The 25,547-nt window shown below is 42.4% G+C and overlaps 1 protein-coding gene across 2 annotated transcripts in view; it reads right to left on the reverse strand.

Annotated features, from left to right (window-relative positions):
- MBOAT1 (membrane bound glycerophospholipid O-acyltransferase 1) overlaps positions 1-25,547 on the reverse strand; it is a 107,770-nt gene that overhangs the window by 72,271 nt on the left and 9,952 nt on the right. The window contains exon 1 of one of the 2 annotated variants that reach the window (XM_073005685.1): positions 23,114-23,298. The exons of the other annotated variant lie outside the window; for it this stretch is intronic. The gene's annotated coding sequence lies outside the window, so the exon portion shown is untranslated. Of the gene's footprint in view, positions 1-23,113; positions 23,299-25,547 lie in introns of those variants that run through there. 2 annotated transcript variants of the gene reach the window in all.

The following is a 25,547-nucleotide window of genomic DNA, read 5'->3' on the forward strand; positions in this document are numbered from 1 at the left end:
TATAGGTTTTAAAAAACTTAATAATAAACAAGTTTTGCTGTGGTGCCTATTAATTCTCCCATCCTCCCATCTCTTGATAGTCATAGGAGGAAGGAAGGGGGAGGGATTTGTATCTTTCAAATTTAACCCCACAGAATCTCTAAAGTTATACTCCATTTTTAACCTCTCCTTTGTGCCATAAATGGCAACATATCCCTAACACGCCATAACTACTCCGGCCAAGTCACCAACTATCTCCTTGCCTGCAAAGTCAATGAATAATAGCCAATCTTGGCCTGCCATGATCTCTTGGCAGCCTCTGACACTGCACATTACTCTCTGCTCTTCCTTCTTGAGTCCCTGACACCACATTCCCATGGCTGTCTTCTCTTAGCTCTCTGACCAGGCTTATCCCTCTCCTTTGAGGGCGGTTCCCCTGTTGCCCACCCTTGCAATGATGGTGCCCTTCTAGGGGCCATCCCAGGCCAGTGTCTCTGCTAGGCCATGTTATATGCCAAAGTAACCTTTCTCGCTCCTATGCCTCCAAATACTATGCCTTCCAAATGTTGACCTCCAGCCCGGATGTCTCTCCTGAAGACACAGAATGCACCCTAAGCATACAGCCCAATGCCTACAGAAATCCTCACTTGGATAAACCATAGACACCTAAATTTCACTGTCCTTAACAGAGTTCATTCATCTTCCTCCTTGACTATTCCTCCTCCAGATCTCTTAGCTAACAGTGGGGTCATTCAACCAGCCAGCCGTTCAGGCCAGAAACTAGAGTTGTATCTCCCTCTCTAACACCCCATTAAACAGAATCAATCACCTCATATTATTTCTTTTGCCTCCTAAGTCTATCTTAAATCTATCCATTTCCCACCATATAGCTACCTTAATTCAGGCCACCATTCATTTCACCTGGACAACTCTAAAAGACAGCTATGCCTCTGACTTTGCACAACCCTCCTGCTCCTCCCCCTTAGTCCTTCTGATCTCAGCTTAGAAGTCACCTCCTCCAGGAAGCCCTCCCTTCTGCCCAAGTGCAAGATAGGTGGTCTGCTGCAGTGCTGCGGGAACACCCTCAGCTTCTGCAGTCACAGCACTTCTCACTCTGTATTGTAATGGCCTCTTTACCTGGGCAAAAAACTTCAAGAAGGCAGAAACTGTGTCTATCCTTTTCACCAATGCATTCAGAGTGCCTGGCATATATTAGGGTCTCAATATTCTCAATGAAGGAAGGAAGGAAGGAAGGAAGGAAGGAAGGAAGGAAGGAAGGAAGGAAGGAAGGAAGGAAGGAAGGAAGGAAAGAAATGCTCAGGAGCAAGGGAAATTCGTCAGCATGCCAGGGAAATTTTTTTTTTCTTTTTTGAGACAGAGTTTCACTCTGTCGCCCAGGCTGGAGTGCAGTGGCGCAATCTCCGCTCACTGAAAGCTCTGCCACCTCCCAGGTTCATGCCATTCTCCTGCCTCAGCCTCCCGAGAAGCTGGGACTACAGGCACCCGCCACCACGCCTGGCTAATTTTTTTGTATATTTAGTAGAGACGGGGTTTCACCGTGTTCGCCAGGATGGTCTCAATCTCCTGACCTTGTGATCCGCCCGCCTCGGCCTCCCAAAGTGCTGGGATTACAGGCATGAGCCACCGCACCTGGCGGGAAATTTTTTAAAGGTAGAAAAAGGAAAGATAGAGCAGAGAACAGGTAATAAAGGCCTCTAAAGACCGTACTTACTCTTTATTCTGTAGGAAATATAGTTTTAGTAACTTCCTGCTGGCAAGGATTTAAAAAAAGAAAAAAGAAATACAGTTTCAGGCCTCTACAAGACATTGAGAAAACCTTCACTGAAAGCCTGATGTGTAAGAATGGAATGTTTTAGAGCTATAGGTGACTTCAGTACAAGTGTTCCTTTCTAAGATATAGGTGTCATTTTAATATTAAAGTTACTTAGGCTGGGTGCAGTGGCTCATGCCTATAATTCCATCACTTTGGGAGGCCGAGGCAGAAGGATTGCTTGAGCCCAGGAGTTCAAGACCAGCCTGGGCAACATAGCATGATGCCATCTCTACAAAAAACTTAAAAAAAAATTATGAAATAATTAGCCAGATGTGGTGGTGCTCACCTGTAGTCCCAGCTACTTGGGAAACAGAGGCAAGAGGATCACTTGAGCCCAGAAGTTCAAGGCAGCAGTAAACTATGATCACACCACTATACTCTAGCCTAGGAGGCAGAGTGAGATTCTGTCTCTAAAAAAACAAAAACAAATAAGAAGAAGAAGAAAAAGAAAAGGAAAAGACAGAAGATAGTAAGTGTAATGTGACTGATAGAAACAACCGTAAAAAATTGATTCCTAGGGTCCAGGCGCGGTGGTGGCTCATGCTTTTAATCCCAGCACTTTGGGAGGCCAAGGTGGGTGGATCACGTGCTACCACGCCCAGCTAAGTTTTGTATTTTTAGTAGAGATGGGGGTTTCATCATGCTGGCCAGGCTGGTCTTGAACTCCTGACCTCAGGTGGCCCGCCCACCTCACCCTCCCAAAGTCCAAAGCATGGTGTGAGCCACTGCGCCCAGCCTACTATCAGTTTTTATTCCATTTCAAAGATTACAAAGAGGTCTAGCTTCATAATCATTCATTATAATTATGGTCAGAACTCCACAATTTTCACAGCTACTTCATACATACTAGAAGCACTAAACATTTCATAGTCATCTAACCTACCATTGAGAATGTCCTGCCTACAGTCAGTACCCTGAAGAAAACAGCACTAAAAGACCTCCCAGGGCGGTGTTTCAACAATTAAACATAGGCCAGAACTTTGTCACCTTTGCCAGTGCTTGGCCTTCAATCTGCAGTAAGGTACATTTTCTCCTGGTTCATTTTCTTAAGCAGCCAACAGATGGGTTTCGACCTATCTTGGGAATGACAACAAACATATCTATTTTAAAACCCACCAAGGTCCTCAGATATGGACAATAAAGTGAAGCACAGCGTCTGGGGTTGTTTGTTTGTTTTAATTTATTTTTATTTTTTGTAGAGATGCAGTCTTACTTTGTTGTCCAGGCCAGTCTTGAACTCCTGGGCTCAAGAGATCTTCCTGCCTCAGTCTCCCAAAATGCTGGGTTTACAGGGGTGGGCCACTGTGCCCGGACAAAGCACAGCATTCTGATTTCCCATAAAATGTGGCAAATGTTTCCAAGGCATTATCCTAAAATGTCTGCTTTCTCTGACACTTTTTTCTTTACTCACTTTTGTCTCTTTCCCCAAAGCTCAGCCTAACTGACACCACCTCTACAGCCTCACTTCCCTCTTTCCCTTTACTCTGAAGCCGATTCCCCTAAATTCCTCTTGGTAGAATGGATACCTGGGGAGACTCCCTGGCATTGAGTGTCACTCGCAAGATTCATGTCCCACCGGTACCTGAAAGGTTCTCAATGCTCTATTCTGACATTAAAGCTACTCTATCCCCATGTGGAAGGAGATGTACTTTGGTTTTCTGTGTAAACCCCTTAGCCCTATACAGTACACAATTAATTTTTTCAGTGGCATAAACTTAAAAAATCTACTACTTTGGAACCCCACTAAGCCAAGATGCAACTTCCTGTCTCCCACTGTGGTTGTTTTCTATTTCTGTTTTACATTTAAATTGGACCATTCCAAGTAGAAGCGGAAGTCACTTTCTGCTGCTACTAGTTAGTCCCCAGGGATATAAGTTCTGTGGGCAAGGGGGTTGCAATTAGGCAGAGGGGCACTCAGGAAAGTTGATAAAGTTGATAAATAAAGTTAATAAATAAAAATAAACCTTGTTGATAAATAAAAATAAAACATGTTGATTCAATGAATAATCCTCTAACCTGTCCCAAAGGACGCCACTTCCCTTCGGAGAATAGGCTAACCTTGCTATGGCCACCAAGTTCAAAGAAGATCTCATCCTTGCAATCCAAATGCTAATCCCTGGAACACACATGTTGGAAAAGCATCATAGAATTCTGGGAAGTAAATATTTCAAAATTAGTAGTTGTTGTTGTTCTAAACATGACAGTCCTTCCAGGTATACCTCAAGTACACCTGGAGTCAGAGTGAAGACATTCATTCCCTGATTCTGAACCAGCCACCACCTAGCTCTGGGACAAGCACACCATGGGATGTAATCATTGTCTTGTATGAATTGAACACCAGACAATTCATCTAGTCCCTCAGGGGCTAAGCTTTCTAGCTAGGAAAATTAGAAGATCATATTAATGATCCATAAGATTCTAACTCAAAAACTCCTATAAATGTGTTTAATGTTTTGTGTTTTTTTTTCTTTTTTTCAACTTTTAAGTTCAGGGATACATGTGCAGGATGTGCAGGTTTGTTACATAGGCAAACGTGTGCCATGGTGGTTTGCTGCACAGATTATCTTATCACCTAGGTACTAAGCCCAGCATTCATTATTCTTCCTGATGCTCTTCCTCTCCCCACCTCCACACCCCACAAATGTTGACTTTTATTCTGCATGTTTCAAGTCTACTATCTCATTTAATCTTCTCAGCAACCCTCAATGTGCTACTGAGAAAACTCCACACAAAGTTAATGGCCCCAAAACACTCAGCTGTAGGCAGCTCCATTAGTCAAACTGAGGTGCTTAGGCTGCATGCAGTTGCCTCTCAAGATCTCATTCTTGTGTGGGAGAAAATCTGAATTAAGCCCCATTGTGTGCTGTTCCCTCCGCCCCCACACCATGTGTCCACGTGTTCTCATCATTCAGCTCCCACTTATAAGTGAAAACATGCAATATTTGGTTTTCTGTTCCTGCATTAGTTTGCTGAGGATAATGGCTCGTAGCTCCATCCATGTCCCTGCAAAGGACATGATCTCATTCATTTTCACAGCTGCGTAGTATTCCATGGTGTATATGTACCACATTTTCTTTATCCAGTCTATCATTAATGGGCATTTAGGTTGATTCCATGTGTCTGTTATTGTGAATAGTGCTGCAATGAACATATCCATGCATGTATCTTTAAAATGACTTATATTCCTTTGAGGATAGACCCGGTAATGGGATTGCTGGGTCAAATGGTATTTTTGCTTCTAGGACTTTCAGGAATTACCACACTGTCTTCCACAATGGTTGAACTAACTTACACTCCTACCTACAGTGTACAAGTGCTCCTTTTTCTCCACAACCTTACCAGCATCTGTTGTTTTTTAACTTTTTAATAATAGCTATTCTGACTGGTATGAGACGGTATCTCATTGTGGTTTTGATGTGCATTTCTTGAAAGATCAATGATGTTGAGCTTTTTTTTCATATGTTTGTTGACCACATAATAGAAGCAGCAAGGCTATCCCACCAAACATCCACTCCTCCTCAAAGTTCAGCTCACCAGAACATACACAAGTGTCTAGTAGGTACTGGGAATTTGCCGGGGGTTGGATTAAAGAAATAAAACAACAGTACCTCCCCCACAAGAACTTACCCAGTAGACCTTCCCCTTGCCCAGAGAGCAGACACTTTCATGGGCTCTTTTCAACAAACTCTGACAGCTCTTGATGTCCTCCAACTTGCTCCTATTTCCCCCTAATTCCTTTTCCCAACCACTTCCACTCACTCTTGCCCTCATTACTTGCCATTTCCCCCTCCCTCAGCCCTGTTATTTTCCCTTATTGGCTCACCCCTGCCATCTCCCGAAGGCCTCCCCAGTGAGGACTCTGGGGCCCCTCAGACAGTTCGCTCACCCCTTTCTTGCTCCAATAAACACCACGGCTCTGCCTCACTCACATCCTACTGTCTGACCCTCATAGAATGAGCTGCTCTAGTTTTTGGCATTAAGTTCAAGACTTGTCCACACTTGATGAACCTGACAACAAAATCCCACTTTGAGCTGCCCTTACCCTCATGAGAATTGCTGGACTTTAAATACGAATTTCTGGCTTTTAAATTTGACACCATCTCTCCCTTTTGGCCACTTAGTAAATACCAATTACTTGATACTTCTGATGTTTTAAATTCAGAGACATACAATGTATCCATGGGCAAGTGCATTTAATTAAAACTTTCATTTAATAAATGGCATGTCTTATGTAAACTTGCAACATGTTTTCCAACTGGAGGCCTAGAAAGGCTTAATTAGAACTTAAAATTTAAGAATTAAAGAAAGCGAAATGACCAGGAACCAGTATGATTTAGCCTAATGAGACATATAATTAAAATAGAAATACTAGCAAACGATTACCTTGAGCCAATCAGTTTTAGGCAGTGCTAATAGCAAGTTAAAAATAGAAACAGGATGATTTCATCTTGCCTGCTTCTCAGCTGCCAAAGTACTTGCCTGTTGAGGGCATTTCCCGTCTTGTGGCTGCAGTGGGGAGAGATGAATTATGAATGACAATCTGGCCACAACTTCCACTGTTATAGTGACTCCCCCCTCCCCAGGCGCCACCCTAAGAGGAGGAACCCCAGGCCACCTCTGGATGGCCAGAGCATCTCAAAAAGGATAGAACCACCACAGGTGGAGGAGGAAACGCCACTCCCTGGCGCGCTTCACCTGCCCAGGGTGAGACCCTTCCTTTCTTAGATTTCTTTTCTTTCTCCTCCTATTACCATCTCCCTTCTGCCTTCTTCTTCCCCTCCCCCATCCACCCCCACTTGATTCTATTTTCTTCTGCTGGCCTTTGCGTCCATCTGTTTTCCTCTTTCTTGAACTCCAAAATGGATGGAAAGTAGTTACAGACTCATTCAATTAAATAAAAATTCCCAGAGAGCCTCTCTCTGAGTTCAGGGACTGTGCTACACCGTACTGTGCTTACAAAAATGGCAGAAGCTTTGCTATCCACCTTCTAAAGAAAGAAGTAAAACAAGCACAGCAGACCACTTACACATAAGGTGGCTTCAGTGCTCACACATGTGAAACACACACCCTGTGGGCATCCCAAGGGGAGGGTGCACGCCTGCATGAAGACCAGATGATGAGGGAGGGATCATTCTAAGTAGAGACTGTGTTTCCCAGTATACAGCACTATGAAAGGGCAGGGTATATATGTTTATAATTTAGTGCCTCTGAATAATGAATAATGAGAGATTATTTTACATCTATAGTAAATTTAAGGAAGGGCTACCAGCACACAGAACTTCTCATAGACAACACTATGGGATGCAAGAGCCTGGGCTCTGGAGTTGGAACAATTGTGGTTTAAATCCCCGCTCATCTACAGAGATCACAGGGTAACCTGCGTAGGTGCCTGGGTCACCCTGGATAAATTTCTCAAATTCCTTCGTTATAAAATAGGTGTCTAATGCCTATTTCCAGAGTTGTTAGGAGAATCTGAGTAATGCATGGAAAGTATTTGACATTGTCTTAGTCCGTTCAGGCTGCTATAACAAAATACCTTAGACTAGGTAATTTATAAACAACAGACATGTATTGCTCATGGATCTGGAGGTTGGGAAGTCCAAGAGCAAGCAGATTGGTGTCTGGATGAGGACCCATTCCTCATAAACGCCACCTTCTACGTGTCCTTACACAGCAGAAGGGCCAAACAAGCTCCCTCCAGTCTCTTATAAAAACACATTTCCCACTCCAAAGGCCTACCTCTTAATATTATTGCATTAGAAATTAGGTTTCAACATATGAATTTTGGAAGGACACAAACATTCAGACCATAGCAACATCTAACAGACTGCTAATCTTTCCTCCTGGGTCCACATAGAATTGAGGATGTCTCATTTTCAGAACACTTGGAAGAGACCTTCCTCTATTCTCTCCCTCAGTCTGTCCAAGGGAAAGGAATGAGTGACTCTGGGAGACCCTTTCTCCCAGGGGAACAATGTGTTGGGTCTGTTCTCTGGCCTGTTTCCTAAGCTGCCAGCCCACAGACTGCCCCTTGCCCCTTCCTCCTACCCTCAGTGAGCCAAACCCCTGTGATACTGTGCAGCTGCTCCAACCACAGCAAAGCATCATTCAGGTTGCAGGAGCTCCTCCCTTAACCCAGGTCCATACTGACACCTCCATTTTAGCTTTCTCCACATCAAAGTTGATATCTGGAACCCTGACTGGCACCTGTGTGTGTTTTCCGATTGATTGTCAACTCATAGGAGGGGGTGACAATGGAACTCTCAAACCCCAACCATTATTATAACTATGGGAGATGACAGGGAAGTTTTCACAGATAGACACAGTTTCAGAAAACACAATGGAAAGGATTGACAGTACATGCATAAAAAGAACAAGTAATATAAAGTGCTCTTCAGACAGTGAAGATCCCCTAGCCTGATCTCCCACTCCTCTCCAGAGAGGCCAACCTGTAGCCACAGAGAGCTCCCTGTCCTCTGCGTCACCTCCCCTTCATGACTCTCTCACTGAAGGCACCTGGCAGACTGCCCTGTCCTCCAGGCTGGAAAGTAACTAAAATAAACTGTAACATAATCCATGGTATGATCTACCTGGAAAAAAAAAAAAAATGTGTTTACAGAAAGGAGAAGTCTGCAAGGATTCTACTAAAACAAACCAAAAAAATAAGTTTACTAAGACTATGTGAGGATGTTCCCAGCCCTCTATAGGTGAGCAGGTGCCACAACCAGCTGAGCCAGGTACAGCCACACGACACACCTGGGTCCAGCTGACCAGCTTGGCTCAACCACCATGACTATAATGTCCACCCAGCTAACTCCCTTTGCTTCTGATTATACTTTGAATTTGCCAGGAAAGTCTCCTAGATAGGATATAAAAGCAATGGCTATCCAACATCAGTATTTTCATCCTGTTTATTAGCTGTATAAGTCAAAGGAAATGGATAAAATGGCATTCCGTCTGGTTGGCATCCATCTCTAAGCCCTGCCAAATGTAAGTTCACCAACAAAAAATCAGATCACTTAGCAAAGCTAAGGACAGTACACAGAACAGTTGTGACTGCACAAAAGTATTGCTGCTGGCAACACCCTGCCCAAAAGGCTTGCCAACCCCAAGATGTCATTGATACCTCTTTGTATTAGTCTGTTTTCACACTGCTGATAAAGACATACCCAGGACTGGGAAGACAAAGAGGCTGAATTGGACTTACGGCTCCACATGGCTGGGGAGGCCTCAGAATCATGGCAGGAGGCGAAAGGCACTTGTTACATCGTGGCAGCAAGAGAAAAATGAGGAAGAAGAAACAGTGGAAACCCCTGATAAACCCATCAGATCTCGTGAGACTTATTCACTATCATGATAATAGCATAGGAAAGACCGACCCCCATGATTCAATTACCTCCCCCTGGGTCCCTCACATAACACATGGGAATTCTGGGAAATACAATTCAAGTGGAGATTTGGTGGGGACACAGACAAACCATGTCACTCTTCCATTTAAATTTAACAGTATTTTAACAATGCATGGAGTCTTTGGACAGGAACTCAAAGCAAGAGGGGTAGGAAGAGGCAGGCACCTGCATCAGGCCCACCCATGAGGGGAGGGTATGTGGGGAACCCCCCAGATGCCAGTGCTGACGTGGAAGTCCAGCCTGGCTGGCAAAGCTAGTACCAAGGTTGGCAAAATCCCTCATCCCCATGCAGACGGAGTTGGTAAGGGGGGCCAGGTGGAGGACGGGACACTAAAGTAATGTCATGTCACAGCAGGTAGACAGAGAACAGAGGGTGATTATCTAGTGTGTAGCCCACACTGGAAGCCCACACTGGCAGACAGGTGGGCAAGGGATGGACAATGACCCTTGGAAGTGGATCCTAGTCACTAAGTCAAGGCTCAGGCTACGCCTCAATCCCTTGAAGGATGACAAGCCCCTGTGTGTCTATAAGCCCCAGATTTTGTGGTGAGCAATTAGCGTGTCCCTCCCCAACCATCCTCCACCAAATTGAACCATGAAGGACACAAATCCAGCTGTGCCTCTCCCAGGCTGAAAGCCCTTTATGTATACCCTCATTCTCTACAGAATGGAACCCTGCCATCATCTTATCATTCTCCCTCTACTCCCTACCTCCCTCCCCCTTTTAGGAAACCTTCCCCTCATCCTTACCCTCCTGTCCCCAACCCCTGAGCACACACACATGCTGGGCTAGTTGTCTGCCTTGAACTACCTCTGTACCACCTCTATACTACCTATGCATACCTAACATTATAACTGCTGTGTGTGTGTGTGTGTGTGTGTGTGTGTGTGTGTGTGTGTGTGTTCTAGCTAAATTTGAGTTCTCTGAAGACAAGAACAAGTTTTATTCATCTGTGTGAGGGCAGGCATAGTGGCTCACACCCATAATCCCAGCACTTTGGGAGGCTGAGGTGGGAGGATCGCTTGAAGCCTGGAGTTTGAGATTAGCCTGGGCAGCATAGTGAGATCCCACCTCTACAAAAAAAAAATTTTAATTAGCTGGGCACAGTGACACATGACTCAAGTCCCAGCTACTCAGGAGGCTGAGGTGGGAGGATTGCTTGAGTCTAGGAGTTTAAAGCTACAGTGAGCTCTTACATAGAATGGAGAAGAAACTGTTGCCTTGAACCAAGTGGACTAGCAAGTTCTTCCCTGGAGCTAGTGGGTCTCTGAATCCAGAGGGTCCCCAACAAGGCCAGCCTGAAATGCCGTCACTTTGGGGCAGAGTCCTGGGGGAGTCTTTGAAGAAGTAGCACATAGGGGAATATTTTATCAAAGGTACACCTGTGGCAATGTAAAGCGGTAAAAACTGTATCTGGGTCTGGGACTTAGGACCACTACATGAGAGAGAAAACACGTACTTCTGAAAGTAAATAAACTAACCAGAAATTCAGAGGAAAAACCACAGAGACTTGGGTCAGGCTCAATGATCAATTTCTAGTTAATTTAACAGGTTCTACACTCTGACATGGAGAAAGCAAAGCATAAGCTGTGGGCACCTGGGCCTTTGAGCTTTAAGCAAAACCTGCAGCCTATAAACATGGTTAATGAAACAAATTTACCAAGTTAGGTGGAAATGTTTATTGCAAAGTTAAACATATTGGGATAAAAATAACCTTTTATGTTTATTCTGTTAAAACATCTTTGACTACCATGACTTGCTCGTTCAGATATTAAAGTCCTCCCAAAGACATGAGACAGGATTCCTAAACTGCCTGGAATGTTTAAACGCTGACCAACAACTCCACTGGCACTAAACGAATTCAGATGTCTAGCCTCCATACTGTACCACATTTACTGATTCTGAAGGATGAGTAAAGTAGCAAGCATGCCATCTTGGAAAGAGCATGGGCTTTGGTGCCAATCAGTTTTGCCTTGGGCACATAAATCTAATCTTGAGTCTAGGTCTCATCTGCAAGTGAGGGAGGGAAAAGGATTATTATTAGGATAATTCTTAAAATTCCATACAAAATAAATACAACACATCCTGCACAAGCATCTAAATGGCCCCTCCACATGCAACTAATGCACACGGGGGGTGTTCATGGGAAGTGTGCCTCAGGGCAAATCTCTGCTGTGGTTTCAGAGAGTTCACCTTCTCCTTCCCACTTTCCCACTGAAAATAGTTTCAAATTCTAGTTTTACAAATTTAAAATCATTTACAAAACCAGAAAAGATTCAGCTAGCTCAATTTTCAACAAAGAAGAGAAGGAGGAAAAGAGCATCACACCAATAAGTGGTAGACCCCTGGATTCATTAATATGAAAGAATAAGTCAAAAAAAGAATAATGCCTATGGTCAGGTCAAGAAGGGAAGGAGGCCGGTGGTGCATACCTGTAATACCAGCACTTTGGGAGGCCAAGGCAGAAGGATCACTTGAGGCCAGGAGTTTGAGACCAGCCTGGGCAACAGGGTGAAACCCCATCTCCACAAAAAATACAAAAATTAGCTGGGTGTGATGGCACATGCCTGTAATCCCAGCTACGTGGGAGGCTGAGGCAGGAGGATTGCTTGACCCCAGGAGGTCAAGGCTGCAGTGAGCCAAGATTTCCCCACTGCACTAAGTGACAGGGCAAGACCTTGTCTCAAAAAAAGAGAGAGAAGAAGTGTAAGAGAGCGTAGGTTTTCTACCTACATTTAAAAGTAAAGTTATTGCACTATATGGATCATGTGTAAGAGGCAACCCTAGGAACTACAAGGGCACCTAACGAGAAGGATTAGAGGGTATTCAGAGATGCCTCAGTCTTTGTAGAGACAAGAAACTGCAGGCTAAGAATGCTAAATAACACAAAGCATACACACACAAAAGCTGGCTTGGCCTTAGAAATAGCAAGCTGCCTAATCATCATGGGAGACACAAAATTCCCACATGAGCAAAAATTTAGAACAAGTCCCTAAAGGAGTAAATGCTCAGACAAACCATACCATACACAGCATACTTACACCCTAGAAAATCCTGCTTCCTCCTAAAGACCCTCAGCATATCCCAGGTAGTTCTGTTACAGTCTCACCAATGCACCACAGTGTAGTAGTTTCTCATTCTGAGGTATTACCTGGAGTTCTTTGTCTCACGACCAAGAGAATTAAGGAGTGTGGACACAAAGGGTGAGGTTGGAGCGAAAGTTTAATAAGCGAAAGAAGAAAGCTCTCTGCCGCAGACAGAGGGCCCAGAAGAGGGTTGTCATTTTTACAGTTGAATGCAAAGCCTTCTATATGAAACTGATGAGGGCTGGGTGTCTCATTTGCATAAGGTGTGAATTTCTGGTAGCTCCATGCCATTCTCCTAATGCACATGCAGGCCCTTAGCTTGAGTTACTCCATATTGCTTTGTTCCCCTTACTGCACATGTAGGAGGGGATGGAAATTTCCATTGTGGGTATGTCTGGGCAAGTCACCTGTGTAGTTTTTCTTATCTGTGTGGCTGTGGGCATGTCTAAGGCAAGCCCCCTGTGCGAGTTCCCTTATCTGTGCCTGCACATTGTTCTTTTGTTTGAAAGAACTCAACTAAGGACCCATCCTAAATGCATGCCTGACCAGTTTCTTCCTTTCCCCCCTCACAGTTCTTGAGGGATAGATTCCTTCTTTATATTCCCTCAGAGTCTTGGAATTCTTAGAAAATTCCAACTAAGAAAGATCACAGACAGAGCCCAGGAACCCATGTGTTTAAGAGCTGCCCAGAAGATCCTGATGGTGATCACTGTTTTCAGAATCAGTGCTATAAACTATGGACATTTTGCACCCCTAAGAATGCCTTAGGTCCTTAGGACATTTTGAGACTCATCTACCATTTGATCATTTCCATCCACCTGGCTCCTTCTGAAGGATAAATTGGGATAAATTAATTTTAACATTTTCACTTATTCTTCAGTTGAATAAAAAACGTTTTGAAATACACACACATTGTGGAATGGCTTAATCGAGCTAACTGCCATATGTATTACCTCACACACATCATTTATTTGTGGTGAGAACACTTAAAATCTACTTTCTAAGTAATTTTGTTTTTAAGAGGCAGGGTCTCACTATGTTGCCCAGGCTGGAGTGCAGTGGCTATTCACAGGTGCGATCATAACACACTATAGCCTTGAGCTCCTGGGCCCAAGTGATCTTCCTGCTTCAGCTTCCCAAATAGCTGGGATTACAGGCATGTACCACTATACCCAAGTAGCAATTTTCAAGAATACAACACATTATTATTTTACCTATCATCACCATGTTGTACAATAGATCACTTGAACTTATTCTTCCTGTCTAGCTGAAATTTTATACCCTTTGAGGAACATCTCCCCACTCACCTTCCAAACCCCAGTTCCTGGTAACCATCACTCTACTCTCTGCTTCTGTGAGATCAACCTTTTAAGACTCCACTCCCTAGTGAGATCATATGGCATTTGTCTACCTGTGTCCCGTTTATTTCACTTAGCATAATGTCCCCCAGGTTCATCTATGTTGTACTAAAGGGCGGGATTTTCTTCTTTGTAAGGCTAAGTAGTATTCCACTATTTATATATTGCATTTCCTTCATTTACCTGCTGATGGACACTAACATTGATTCTATATCCTGGCTATAGTGAAAGCTCTAAGTTTTGTTTTTTGTTTTTCTTTTCTTTTCTACCTTTTTCAAGAGAGTCTCGCTCTGTTACCCAGGCTTCAGTGCCGTGACACAATCTCGGCTCACTGCAACCTCCACCTCCTGGGTTCAAGCAATTCTCCTGCCTCAGCCTCCCAAGTAGCTGGGACTACAGGCACCTGCCACCATGCCCAGCTAATTTTTGTATTTTTAGTAGAGATGGGTTTCCACTATGTTGGTCAGGCTGGTCTTGATCTCCTGACCTCATGATTCACCTGCCACAGCCTCCCAAAGTTCTGGGATTACAGGCATAAGCCACTGTACCTGGCCGCTCTAAGTTTTTCAATATGAAAATACTATGCTTGTTTAAAAAATATAAATGTAAAACTTAAAAAGTAAAAGTCTTCTCTACCCTCCCCAGTAAGCCAGGTGATTGAGAGTGTCACGGTCAACATAACCTCTGTCTTTATTTTAATGACTGCCATTTCAGAACTACATAGATAGGAAGATAAAGTATTTTTACGTTTTAAATTTAATGGGACATGAGGTCATAATACACACTACTCTACCACTTGTTCTTTTCACTCAGAATGATGAGTACTTTTCAATGTGACCTCATTTTTTATAATACTTGCATATAATTCCATAGCTTGAGTATACCATAATTAAATCTATTCCTCTACTGCTTCACATTTAGGAATCTTTCTATCTTTAAGTGCCACTGAGAAAGGCCACTGCTTAGACCACTTATTTGTCAATTAATACTAAAACAAGAACCGCTGTGGACTGGCAGCTAGATAAAAAGCAGAACTTCGGGCAGATAGGTAGGAATATCAGGCAGGCAGGAATTAGTTTCTGTCGATGGCGATCATTACCAGACAGCCTCTGCCTGACCACCACGAGGGACAGGGGACTCATCAACTCCAGCAGTGATCAAAATTGATTTACACAACTCTCATTAATAAGGAACTCTACTTTATGATGAGTTGAAACCTACCTTCCTAAAGTTTCCATCCATTGGGCTTAATTCTGCTAAGGACATAGAATAATTATTCTCCTCAAACTGCCAATAATTGCTATCATATCTGCTGTGGTTTGAATATGTCCCTCAGAAGTTCATGCATTGGAAACTTAATCCGTGATGCAACAGCGTATGAGGGCAGAATGGATTAATGTCATTACTGTAAAATCCAGGTTAGTTATCTCGAAAATAAGTTGCTATAAAGCAAGCCTAACCCCTGGTGCCTCTTTGTCTCACACACTCACTTCCACCTTCTAATTTCCACCCTAGGATGCCCCTTGTCAAAATGCTGGCACCATGCTCTTGAACTTCCCAGTCTCTAGAACTTTGAACCCAATAAACAGCTACTGTTTATAATTTACCCAGGCCATGGCATTGTGCTATAGCAGCAAGAAAACACTAAGACGATATTATATTGAAGGCTTTCTCTACCTTAACATCCCCACTTCCTCCAACAATGTCTTCTCATAAGAAATAGGTTCAAGGCCACACTTTCATGCTCACTTTCCTTCGGCTACACCTCAGTTTGCCAGTGTCCCTCCTAAAAGCTAACACCCAGATTTAAGCCACTGAACACCTGGGTGAGTGGTGACTTGACCAGCACAGAGTGGACCACTGTGGCCACCTTTATCACCTGCTGCAGATATAACAGCAAAATAAGTCCTCTGAGTCATTTTGCCACATTGGACAAGCCCAACAGGGCAATTACAGAGATGAGATAACCCATGTATTTAGCTCAATATAATAATATAGGAAGCACTCAATTTTAAAAGGCATATTTATAGCTTTTATAGCTATATTAGCACTATAACCAGAAGTTGAAGGTAGAAATACTCCCATATGATAGAACAAATATGGGTACCTGTGGCCTATACCTTTTCAGGAGTTATGCGTATTTTCCTTTACATTGGAAGAGACAGAAAGAAGTTATATCTTTTACATGTCCAACTAGTTGGGAAATAAGTAAACATTGTGGCTCGCATCTGTTTTAGAAAACAACTAATTCTTTTTTTTAATTCCCACAGATGAAGCACTCAAGTGGCTAAGAATACACCCAAACTAACAACCTCTCAGTCCACTGACAAGAACTAATGTTTACCTGATAAAAAGTCATTCCTTTGCAAGGTTCTTTCACACTTCCTGGGTACACTAAACTTATTTGCATTTCAGATTAGATTTCCACCCTCCCATTTTACAATAGTCAAAAATGTTTTTCTTTCCATCTGTCATCTACTTCTCACTTATTGCCTTCTTCTGCCTCATCTTTTCTGCCCTAAAGTAACAGAAGTTACTTTATCATCCCCTTGTTATCCTCCAAGTTGAGTCTCTTCTTTCTCTTCCAGCTACTAACTAAAAACCAAACTTTCCTTCCAAACACCACCCACGCCCTCCTCACCGCCCAGGCATCCTATCTATTCATTAAGAGAGTCCCAAGAACACATTTAAGTCCAAGACATTTCAGTGGAGTCTGACAATTGTCCAACTTAGACCATCAGAAATAAAGTCCTACAAGACAGAAAATGTCTATTTCTGACATTCAGTGCTGTAACAATGAAGCCTTTTCTCTACTGGCTTCAAAAATGTGATGGGGCTGACAATGGGAAATAACAGGAAACAAAAACGCCTATCTGTTGCCTAAAGAGTGCACTAAAACCTTTCCCACGCTTCCCCAACCTCATTTGATATTCATGACAACCCCTTCATGTAGGTATGATTAGCTCATTTTGCAGATAAGGAATCCGGCTCCAAAAGTTTAAATAGCTTGCCCAAGGTCACACGCCTAATAAATACTGGCTCCAGGCCTAGATCCCAGCTCTTCCTAGTCCTATGCCAGTGTTTTTCCCATTACCATAGCAAGGTGAGCTCACAGGACACACCTCAGGAGGAAATCCAAACATCGGTTACACAACCTGGATCTGAAGTTTTGTCTACTTTTGTTCAGCTGGTACACTACAATTTCTCAGAAGCAGATTTTTGCATGGATTCTTGTGACTTAGACAAGATATGCTTAGAATGATTCTATAATAAGAAGAGACTGAATCTGGTACCTGAGAGGCAGAATAGCATTTCCAAGGTCGGAACTTAATGAGAGGCTACCTTGGTGAGCAATGGTAAATGCATGAAGATTTTCATTTGGGTATGGCTCTGATGTTTGATGTTATGGGGAGATAAAAATATTTCCTTATTAAAAAACTATTCATTCATGAAAATTACCTGTGAGGAGCCTAAAGAGTCAAGAGGAACCAAAAATCCTTTACATATGAAGAGTATTGCTCGGGTATTTTGTAGAAACCGTCAACTGAGATTTGTCTGATGTTTTTCTCAGAGACAGGGGTTAAGGGTTATAGGTTTTTGCAAGGAAGACCACAGATATAAAGTGCCATTTTCACCACATCATATTAAGGGTAACACACTATCCACAGAGCTACCACTGTTGATGCTGACTTTGATCACTCAGCTGAGGTAGTGTCTGACAGGTTTCTCCACTGGAAAGTTATTCTCCCCACTCCCCTTTCCACACTGTACTCTGGAGGGAAGTCACTATGCACAGCTGACATTTAAGGAGTGGAGAGTTACATTCCACCATCTTAAGGGTGAGTGTCTACATAATTATGTGCAATTCTTCTGCAGGGAGATTTGTCCTTTTTCCTCTATATATTTGCCTATTCAATCATTTATTTATTTCAGTATGAACCCACAGATGTTTATTTTATACTTTGAATTACAACCCAAAATTTCTATAACCTATAGATTATAGATTTAGAGATCTATAATCTAACTTTTTTTTTTTTTTTTTTTTTTTAGGCAGGATCTGGCTCTGACACCCACATTGGAATCAGCAGTGGCTCAATCATGGCTTCACTGGAACCTCTGCCTCCTGGGCTCAAGGGATCCTCCCTCCATGGCCTCCTGAATAGCTGGGACCATAGGCATATGCCACCATGCCCGGCTAATTTTTACATTTTTTGTTGAGATGGGGTTTTGCTATGATGCCCAGGCTAGTCTCAAACTCCTGGGCACAAGTGATCTGCCTGTCTCGGCCTCCGAAAGTGCTAGGATTACAGGCGTGAGCCACTGTGCCAGCCTAGACTTCTCTATCTAATCTATACTTCTATAATCGAATGCTTCTTTATTTTGTTGCTCAGACTGTTGCAGCTTTGGCCACTGACGGCAGCTTCAGTTGGCTCCTATGTCCATTTGACATACTCTTATGACTTTTGGTTTTTCTGTTGGAATTCTTCCATACACTCTACCATACAGAATGTTCCAGGTTCATCTTGTATATATTCTGGTCCAGTGCTAGAATCAGGCATTTCTCCAAAAAGCCTGGATCCTTTTACTGGAAAATGGGCTTAGAAACCAAGATCCAGGCTTAAGTGTACTTGTTGCTAATGGTGTTGTCACCTTTTGTAAACCTCTCAGTTGACACAGAAAGAAATTGCGCACGCGTGTGTGTGTGCGCGTGCGTATGCATGCGCACAAATCCTTGAATATACACCGATCTATAAATATGTTTATATGTAACCATCTGTATCTATATTAAACTAAACATGAGTTCATACTGATACACTGATCATTTCATGCACAACCAAACTGTCAGAAAGTAAGAAGATTCCTCAGATGCCAGAAATGCAAGAAAAAACAAAAATCAGAGAGACAAGCACGCCTGGAGCTGGCATTTTTCCCTGGGGTATATACCCATCTACGTGGCCTAGAGTTTGGGCAAAGGAGACAAAGCAGGCTGAGAAGTGAGAGGTGGAAGGAACGAAGGTTGTACATAAAATTAAGATTTATCCAGAAGCCAGGACCCCTCCTAAATTCTGAAGGGAGACACCTCACAGGGATGAGGTCCTCCCCACAGAGGGAAACAGCAAATGTGTTCTTATTTGGGCTTTGTCTCTGGGTAGAGGGACAAAAAGTGCAAAGCCTCCCCTGAGAATGAGAGTTTGGGGGCCTAAATTCACATGCCCTGTGTGGTCAACAAAAATCCAAAGCAGCAAATGCATTTTAAGTGAGCCTGGATTGGGAATACCTCAGCTGCAGAAGCCTAAATTCTATCAAAAGGATTCCACTTTAAATCTGGTCTCAAAATATTTCCACAGATACTGCACAACAGAACATAAGCACCCAATCAAAAATCACCAAAGACCCTTGGAAATGTAAGAAGCCAGTCACAAAGACCACACACTGTACGATTCTATTTATATTAAATGTCCAGGAGAGGCAAACTGAGTGAGAGAAAGTAGATTAGTGATTTCCAGGGTTAAGGAAGAAGGGGGGATAGGGAGGTAGAATATGGGAAGAAAGGAGGACTACTAATGATCCAAGGTTCTTTTAGATGGGATGAAAATGTTCTAAAATTCAATACCATTGTCACAATCTTGTGAATATACTAAAAAACAGTGAACTGGACCAGGTGCAGTGGCTTACACCTGTAATCCCAGCAATTTGGGAGGCTGAGGCAGGCGGATCACCTGAGGTCAGGAGTTTGAGACCAGCCTGGCCAACATGATGAAACCACATCTCAACTAAAAAATACAAAAATTAACCAGGCATGATGGCACATGTCTGTAATCCCAGCTACTCAGGAGGCTGAGGCAGGAGAATCACTTGAACCCAGGAGGTGGAGGTTGCAGTGAGCTGAGAGAGCACCATTGCACTCCAGCCTGGACAACAAGAGCAAAACTCCATCCATCTAAAAAAGAAAAAAAAAGAACTGAACTGTACACTTTACATAGGGGAATTATAAGGTAAGGTAATGAGATCCCAGAATAGAAAGAAGACATTAATGGAAAAACTGGTGAAATTCAAGTCTGAAGTTTATTTAATGGTTATATGCTAATGTTGGTTTTGTAGTTTTGACAAATATACCACAGTCATGTAAGATGTTAACACTGGGGTAACTAGGGTAAGATGTATGTGAAACCTCTCCATACTATCTTTACAATTTTTTTTTTTTTTAAAGAGATGAGAGTCTCACTATGTTGCTTAGGCTGGTCTCAAACTCCTGAGCTCAAGGGATCCTCCTGCCTCAGCCTCCCATATAGCTGGGCTTACAAGCACATGCCTCCCGTGAAAGGAAAGTAAATTTCAGGACCCCCAAATCACTAAGCCAAAGGGAAGTCAAGCTGGGAACTGCATTAGGTAAACCTGCCTCCCATTTTATTCCTAAATAAGATAGCTACAAAGATAAAAAAGCTACAAACCAGCCTCACAATCTGCCCACAAGGAAATTCCTTGTGGACAAAGGACAAGCAGAACTCAAGGCCATCTCTCTGCCCATGTGACACAAATGCATATCCAATGGTTTCCTCTGCCCTATGGTTTCACTAAGCCAGACTAAGCAAAAGTGACTGTTCCTCTACGCTCCTCTCACATCTAAATTGTGTATTCAGTGAAAGGCTAATCAGAAACTCAAATGAATGCAACATTTGTCTTTTATCTACCTATGACCTGGAAGCCCCCTCCCCTGCTTCAAGTTGTCCCACCTTTTAGGACAGAACCAATGTACATCTTACACAAATTGATTGATGTCTCCTGTCTCCCTAAAATGTATAAAACCAAGTTGTACCCCGACTACTTTGGGCACATGTCATCAGGACCCCATGAGGCTGCGTCACAGGTGCGTCCTTAACCTTGGTAAAATCAACTTTCTAAATTGATTGAGACCTGTCTCAGATATTTTGGGTTCACACTCCACACCTGGCTATCTCTACAACTTTTCTTTAAATCTAAAAATATTACAAAATTAAAAGTTTATTTTTAAAAAATCACCTCTCTGGTCACAGTGGCTCACGCCTGTAATCCCAGCACTTTGGGAGTCCGAGGCAGGTAGAACACTTGAAGTCAGGAGTTTGAGACCAGCCTGGTCAACATGGTAAAACCCCATTTCTACTAAAAATACAAAAAAAATTAGCCAGGCCTGGTGGCAGGTGCCTGTAATCCCAGCTACTTGGGAGGCTGAGGCAGGAGAATCACGTGAACCTGGGAGGTAGAGGTTGCAGTGAGCAGAGATCACACCACTGCACTCCATCCTGGGCAACACAGCGAGACTCTGTCTCAAAAAACAACAAAAAAAAAAAAAAAGAGAGAGAGAGAGAAAGAAAAGAAAAGATCGCCTAAGAATGTGTTCCATCTAAATGAAGCAAATGGCAATCTTTTAAAATCCTGCATGTCACTTTTTGAAATGCCCATGAGACCCTTGGCACTTTCACTTGAGGTAAAGAAGGTTCATTGCAAAATAACAGAACAAAGGTGCTCTCTAAAGACCAACAAGTTCAAGACCCTCTTCAGGAAATGAGATGCATTAGTGGCCCACCCTATCTACGGTTGCCTAACTAGCATTTTGCAGTCTTCACTGATGGTCACTCTACCATCTTGTGACTTTTCTTAGTCAATTCACTGACATTTAAGTTCATTTCCTTTTGTTTAGCAATTTTCAGCCTAGTTGTTCTTGTAACAATTTTTCTTGCTCTTTTCTAACTTCTCCAGTTCTTCTAGAAACTTCGCAGCAGGGAACCAAATCTAGACACATATTACTCTAACAAACATTTGAAGGTTGCCAAGTATACAAGAGGTTTTTCAGCTCTCACAAAAAGTCATAAGCAGTCAATTTCTAAATTGTTTTATAGCCCACTAGCTTCCTCAGGATTCTCTCTGCAATTGCAACCAGCTAAGAGAAACAGCCATAATTCATCATTCATTGCTAATGTTAAATCAAGTTTATCCTAAAGTTGCCTCCTTACATATTTTAATTTCGACCTAAATGTTCTTCTGTACATCGTAAACTTTAACAAGTGGAGGTGTAAACAGACCATACCTACATACTAGTGTCAATCACCGAGTTTTGGCCAATCAAATGTATCCAAATATTCGAACCTTCTTCAAACAAGGCAAACGCCATCCTGTAATCAATCCAGCTGTTTCTGTACCTTACTTCCGTTTCCTGTACTTCACTTTCCTTTTTCTGTCCATAAATCTTCCACCACGTGGCCGTGCTGGAGTCTCACAGCCTACTCCGGCTTGGGAGGCTGCTTGATTTGGGAATCATCCATTGCTCAATTAACTCCTTTAAATTTAATTCGGCTAAAGTTTTTATTTTATCATTATGATGAAACAGAGCTCCACTGTCTATTTTGATGAAATGATTGTTTTAATATACAGCCTCACTTTGCCCTTCTTTTAAACTAACAAAACTGGTAATGAGATGAATATATTTTCTAAAGACACTCTAAATACTTCTGTAGACAGAAAAAAACCCATGTACATCAACTTAAGTTTTGCACCATAGTAAAACTAAATATGAAACCGGGTAAACTTTAACTCAACAAGAATGAAAGTACCAAAAAAAACTAAAAACAAAAACAAAAAAACATAGTCTTTTATTTCCTTTTTGTAAACTCTTTCCCAGTCTGCATACATGAATAAGAAAGAAGAAAACCCTCTTTTTGTCCTTCCTTCCACAATTTATATAAAGTGACTTTCTGAATTTAATTCTGTATAAATGTTGATTTCCCTCCTTTTTGTTAAATAACATGCAGGGCCCGGCGTGGTGGCTCATGACTGTAATCCCAGCACTTTGGGAGGCTGAAGCAGGCAGATCACGAGGTCAGGAGTTTGAGACCAGCCTGGCCAACATGGTGAAACCCTGTCTCTACTGAAAACACAAAAATTAGCCAGGTGTGGTGGCGGGCACCTATAATCCCAGCTACTTGGGAGGCTGAGGCAGGAGAATCTCGAAACCAAAGGGCAGAGGTTGCAGTGAGCCAAGATCATGCCACTGCACTCCAGCCTGGGCAACAGGGTGAGACTCTGTCTCAAAAAACATAAAATAATAAAATAATATGCAGGTAAGTTAACATTTATTGTTTGGAGACAATAGGCAATTATCTTTTACTAGAATGCAGAAAGGAGGCTATAAACACCTCAACATTCCTAATGGACAAAAAATAGAAGCTCTTTGCAACATCTTTCTGCCAGAGTATAGTTCACATGTTCCTAAAGCATCCTGGCCTTACTCTAGGTGAGGTAAAAGAAGATAGAAGATTCCAGAGCCCCAAAGGTCAACTCAGTTCACCCAACATGTGGTGAATTGCACACATTTCATTTGGAGAAACAAGAAAGCAAATTATACAGGTACAATCTTTTTAGCTAAGTCTACTAAAATTGGAAGAAAAAAAGTCTTGGTTTGTTGTCTTTACCTTCAAAACGTGTTCTTTTACAAGCTAAAACCAACCCTTTTGCACTAAGGTCGAAGGTCTTGAAATTCCAGAGCCAAACTGGTCTTAAAGAGCACTGTTTCCAGGAGATGGGGATATCAAGAATTCTGGAGAAGTCTACTGCCACCAGGCCAGTAGGAGGCAGAGTCATTTTTATCCCTAAGGCACAAGAGATAAGGGAATAGTTAATGTCCTTACGCCCATATCCCAAGTCACTTCTCTCCATTTAAGGGGACACTGGAAACAAATCCCAAGTCTTCTGCCTCCCCCAGCTCATTGCTCTTCCCCTCACAGGTCCCATTGTAAGTAGCACTCCAGGGTGTCCATATTCCTGGGAATGTGAGCAGAGGAGGCAGTGTCACCATGAAAGGACCCCTCTCTAACCCTCTCACTCCCCCAACACCACCATTTGCAGCATTTGCTAAAGGAGAAAGTGTAGGGTGACCAGTCCCCCACCAGGTTATTTAAGGGTGTATGTCCGCTGCTTGAACCTTGAAGGCTGGGCAGTCAGCCAAGGTCATGGTGCCCAGCCAAGGAGCAGGTGTCCCTGAGAACCCAAACATCCCAGAGAGTATCTGTGAACCTATCCAAAAAAAAAAAAAATACACAGTTGCATCACCAAACACAGGAGGTAAAGAGCCAGAAAATCATCTCAAAAGCAATTTAGACACAAGAGGTGATGAGGATCTCTAGAGTTGTCCTGCTGCCACCCAGGAGTGTCCCATATATAAGTCCTAATAAATTCATCTACTTGCCAAGTTGGACTTGTCTGAGTCATTCTTTGGTCTCTCAGCTCCTTCCCGGTTTGTGGGGGAGTTATAATTCCAGATTTTTCTCATAACACAAAACCATGACTGGAAGAACAGAAACAAAGCTTTCAGAAAAGGCAGAAAGGAAGTTCAAAAGTCACCAGAGCTCTATATATACAGACATGAATCAAGCCCTAAGAGACACTGTTAAGTTGAAAAGAAGAAAGGAAGAAAAGAAGGAATGGAGGGAAGGAGGAAGGGAGGGAGGGAACCATAGGCTATCACTTATGTCAGAAAATGAGACGAAAAGATTCTGGGCATATGTAGACACAGACTATCTCTGAAACCATGCAACTGAACCATGGAAATCTGGCCAGCTGGAAACAGGGGAAGCAGCGGTGAAAGAGACGGACCTTTCCTTATATCCCATTTTCTGCTTGTGACTTCAATAGTAAGTGCCTATACTACCTAATCGGAAAAGTGATTTTTTTTTTTTTTTGAGATGGAGTCTCACACTGTCATCCAGGCTGGAGTGCAGTGGCATGATCTCAGCTCACTGCAACCTCCGCCTCCTGGGTTCAAGCAATTCTCCTGCCTCAGCCTCCCGAGTAGCTGGGACTACAGGCATGCACCACCACACCCGGCTAATTTTTGTATTTTTAGTAGAGACGGGGTTTCACCACGTTGGCCAGGCTGGTCTCGAACTCCTGACCTCAAGTGATCCACCTGCCTTGGCCCCTCCAAGTGCTAGGATTACAGGCATGAGCCACCCTGCCCGGCCGGAAAAGTGATTTTTGTAAACTGTATCTGTATAAAATAAAAGCTTTTTAAAAATCAATAAAAAATAAAAATTTAAAAGAATGTGATAGATAAATAAAATGAAAACAGAGAGCAAAAAAGAATACCGGGGTAGGGGGTAGGGGAGTCTTAGGAACAAAGAAGTCTCAATCTAGTGACACTCACAGTTAAACCACTTCATGAAATTTCATGAAATGACTTTTGAGTTTAGTAACTTCCTGTAAGTCTTAGCAACCTTTTGCTGTGTACCTTTGCTGACTTATCTGTTTCAAGTCAGCCACAGAATGATGAATGAGACAAAGTTAAAAAATAAATAAATAAATAAATAACAGAATATTTTAAAATTTTAACTCCTTGTTTGAAATAAGAGTTTAGGACAACTTGAACACAAACTTTTCAAAGGTACCCTTGCCCTTCTCCAAATTACATTAGAACCTGAGTTCCCTGTTTTGTTTTTTTGTTTGTTTGTTTGTTTTTGGTAAATAAACCTGAGAATGGAATATTTATAATAAAATGGTAGTTTGCTGGAAATCCCCAGCAATATCAGCCCAGAAACCTTCATTAAACCCTTTAAGGTGATTGTGGACTTTCAAACCCATCTCTCAAATTAATCAGTTTTACTAATGCATAAAAGATTAACCACTGATAACTTTAAACAATTAAAAACAGAGCTCCACTAATAAAAGGAAGTTGATAAATGATTCACCAAGGCCTTTTTTCTTTTCTTTTCTTTTCTTTTTTTTTTTTGATAACTAAAAATCACAATGCAAATAGGTTAATGAATTAATCTTTTTGCAGATAGTTACATTTCTCAAGCCCAAAGAAATAGTTATCTTTTAATAAAGCACATTTTTAACCAGTACAAACTA

The sequence above is a fragment of the Chlorocebus sabaeus genome, chromosome 17, assembly GCF_047675955.1.
Source record: "Chlorocebus sabaeus isolate Y175 chromosome 17, mChlSab1.0.hap1, whole genome shotgun sequence".
Classification (NCBI taxonomy): Eukaryota; Metazoa; Chordata; class Mammalia; order Primates; family Cercopithecidae; genus Chlorocebus; species Chlorocebus sabaeus.